The sequence below is a fragment of the Octopus bimaculoides genome, chromosome 27 (assembly GCF_001194135.2).
Source record: "Octopus bimaculoides isolate UCB-OBI-ISO-001 chromosome 27, ASM119413v2, whole genome shotgun sequence".
Classification (NCBI taxonomy): Eukaryota; Metazoa; Mollusca; class Cephalopoda; order Octopoda; family Octopodidae; genus Octopus; species Octopus bimaculoides.
In genome coordinates, this window is record NC_069007.1 from 9,830,217 (window position 1) to 9,833,765 (window position 3,549).

Below are 3,549 nucleotides of genomic sequence, written 5' to 3' on the forward strand. Positions count from 1 at the left end.
ATAGCTAAGTACCATTTTGAGTGATGCTGTTAAACTTTTGCAATAACTTTGTTCTGGATAGTTCTGGATATTACTGAAGAAATACTGAAAACACATTTCACTCTTATTTCAAGTGTTTAACAGAAAGATATAAGATTAATTATAGGATATTATAGGATATTATAGGATTAATTATAGGATATTATAGGATTGATTATAGGATACTATAGGAGTGATTGTAGGATATTATAGGAGTGATTATGGAAATTTCATTGTTTGTGTAATTCTTTCTTTTATTTCTATCATGTAAACAATTTTATTGACCCAAGTTTGTAGAATTCATATTGGAATTTTATTGTATTGCAGGATAAAGAATTTAAGAAGAAACGCAAAGAATTCTATGTTGGAGAGGAAACTGGAGGTAACAGTACTTTCCTTAACTTGAAGAATCTCATTGAACATGGTATTATTACTGACTGGGAAAATATAGAAAGGATCTGGCATCATACATTCAAAGAGTTGAACGTTGCAGCCAAAGACTATGCTGTCTTGTTGACTGAGTCTGTTGGTAACTCTGAAGAAAACAGACAAAATGGTTGAAATTATGTTCGATAAGTTTGACGTTCGTGCAGTAATGTTGGCTAATCAAGCTGTTTTGTCCCTCTTTGATTCTGGCCGTGTGATGGGTATCTCTGTGAATGTAGGCCATGGTATAACCCAAGTTGTCCCTGTCTATGAAGCTTCAACTATAACAGAAGCTACTGTCCATCAGAATACTGCTGGTCTTGACTTGAGAGATTACCTTATAAGGATCTTGACTGAACGTGGCTTCAAGTATGTTGAAGTGGCTTCAGTGAACAAAAAGCTAAATGACATGAAAGAGAAGCTCTGCTATGTTGCTCTAGACTTTGAACAGGAAATGGAGACTGCATGCTCTTCTTCAGTTTTGGAAAAGAGGGTTGATCTACCTGGTGGACAAGAAATTACCATTAACAAGTAACGATTCCAAGTCCCAGAAGCTATGTTCCAACCAAGTATACTTGGTATGGAATATGATGGTGTTCATAAAATAACATATAACTCAATCATGAAATGTGATGAGAAAATCCGGAAAGACCTTTTTACCAACATTGTGTTGTCCGGTGATGAACTATGGATTACAAAAGAAGAATATAAAGAATCTGGCTCATCTCATGTCTGTGGGAAACATGCACATAAAATGGAAAATTTAAGTCCTTAGTATGTATATATGGCACAGTGTGATAGGCCAGAGCTGGTAGCTATATGTTTAACTTTCAGTCCTTCAATAGCAATTACTAATAGATGTTAATGAAATTCTACTAACCCTTTTAATACCAACCAACCTGAAACTAACCCCTGTTTCTATGATAAAAGCTTTCTGTTTTAAAATGATTTCAATTAAAATCTTCCATGAAATATTTGCGTTAATGTATGTTTGAAACACCAGCTTCATAATGATAAAGTTATTTTAACTAAATTCTTCATATTTTTTGTATCTTAAAAGAAATCTGGTAACAAATGGATTTAGTTAGTATTAACATATTTTGTTAGCAATATTCCAATCTGATACCTATTTTGAGTATTATAAGTTTGTTATTAATGGTAACATAATGTTGCCCTAAACTGCCATGTAACCATAAAATTTGAGTAAAAAATTGCTTTTAGTGTGATCTAAACTTTAATAAAGAATTCAATAAAAATAATGTTCTGTTGTCTTTGATGCACTTTAGAGAATGTTTCATCATTACAGCTTGACTATAATGCCTGAAAGAAGAGTGTGTGTGTGTATGTGTATGTGTATGTGTATGTGTGCACACATGTGTGTGTATGGCAACTTCTGTATATGTGTGTTAGGTAACTAAGAATATGTATCTTAGTAATATTCACACAGAAAGACACATGACCACTCAAGTGGATTCCCAAGTCATGTGCTGGCTCTAAGTCTGGGATTGCAATACTCCCTGCTCCTGTGCATTCTAAGTGGAATCTGTGGGTTGATATCAAAACGCTTGCAATTTATGTTGCTTTCTTCAGACAATTTGTATCTTACATTCATATCATTCTGTAAGTCCTTGAGACCTTGTAATACTCAGACATCATGAGCAAGCTATTTTCTTCTAGGAATGTTATCATCTTCCTTCTGACAATGAGTTCCATGGCATTGCTAGCATGTAAGGTCAGAGAAATAAGTTTATAATTTTTAGAATCTGTCCTATACCTGTCTTTGTGAATAGGGTATATGATACCTTTTTTGAACAAGAGGTGAAAGTTAGCCACATGCAATATAAATATGGAGAGGTATGTCAAGAGGTTTTGCAAGAACATTCTTGCATATCTTTGAAAGGATAATTGGAAAAAACTTCAGAGCCCATTGCTGCATTTGAGTTGATCTCATCAAAGGCTTATCTCCTCCTCATTTATGTTGATGTAATTGATGGTGGTTTCTACCCTACCCTGTGTGAATCTGCAGAGATGAAAAACTCATCAGGCTTGCTTATTTGGTCGTCGTCGTCGTCGTCGTCATCGTCGTCGTCATCATCATCATCATCGTTTAACGTCCGCTTTCCATGCTAGCATGGCATGGATGATTTGACTGAGGACTGGTGAAACCAAATGGCTACACCAGGCTCTAATCTGATTTAGCAGAGTTTCTACAGCTGGATGCCCTTCCTAATGCCAACCACTCCAAGAGTGTAGTGGGTGCTTTTATGTGCCACCGGCATGAAGGCCAGTCAGGAGGTACTGGCAATGGCCACGCTCGAAATGGTGTATTTTACGTGCCACCTGCACAGGAGCCAGTCCAGCGGTACTGGCAACAAACTCGCTCAAATATCTTTTCACGTGCCAGGAAGGCGACATTGGTAATGATCACGTTTAAATGGTGCTATTTACTTGCCACCAGCATGGAAGCCAGACAGCTAGTTCTCTGGCAACGATCACGCTCGGACGGTGCTCTTAGTGATCTACTGGCACAGGTGCCATCCCGATTTCACTTTCGCTTGCCCCAATAGGTCTTTGCAAGCAGAGTTTAGTGTTCAATGAAGACGTTGGCATTGGTGCCAGTCTACAAATTTAGTTCGATTTCGATTTCACTTGCCTGAACAGGTCTTCGCAAGCAAAGTTTAGTGTCCAAAGAAGAAATATTACGCGTAAGTGGGCTAGCTACATCCCTGGCAGAGGCCTTGGATTTTGGTCTCACTTGGCTTGTCGGGTCTTCTCACGTACAACATATTTTCAAAGGTCTTGCTCACAAGTCATTGCTTTGGTGAGGCCTAATGTTCGGAGATAGTGCTTCACCACCTTATCTTGGGTCTTCCTGGGTCTATCTCTTCCACAGGTTCCCTCAACCACTAGGGTGTGGCACTTTTTCACACAGCTATCCTCATCCATTCTTGCCACATGTCCATACCAGCGCAGTCATATCTCTTGCACACCCCAACTGATGTTTCTTAGGTTCAACTTTGCTCTCAAGATACTTACACTCTGTCGGGTATGCACACTGACATTACTCATCCATCGGAGAATACTGGTTTCATTCCTTGTGAGCTT

General features: G+C 38.2%; 1 pseudogene; it reads left to right on the plus strand.

Moving 5' to 3' along the window:
• The first annotated feature begins 404 nt into the window (after positions 1 to 404).
• Positions 405 to 1,703, plus strand: LOC106867599 (actin-1-like; annotated as a pseudogene).
• The last annotated feature ends 1,846 nt before the right edge of the window (positions 1,704 to 3,549 follow it).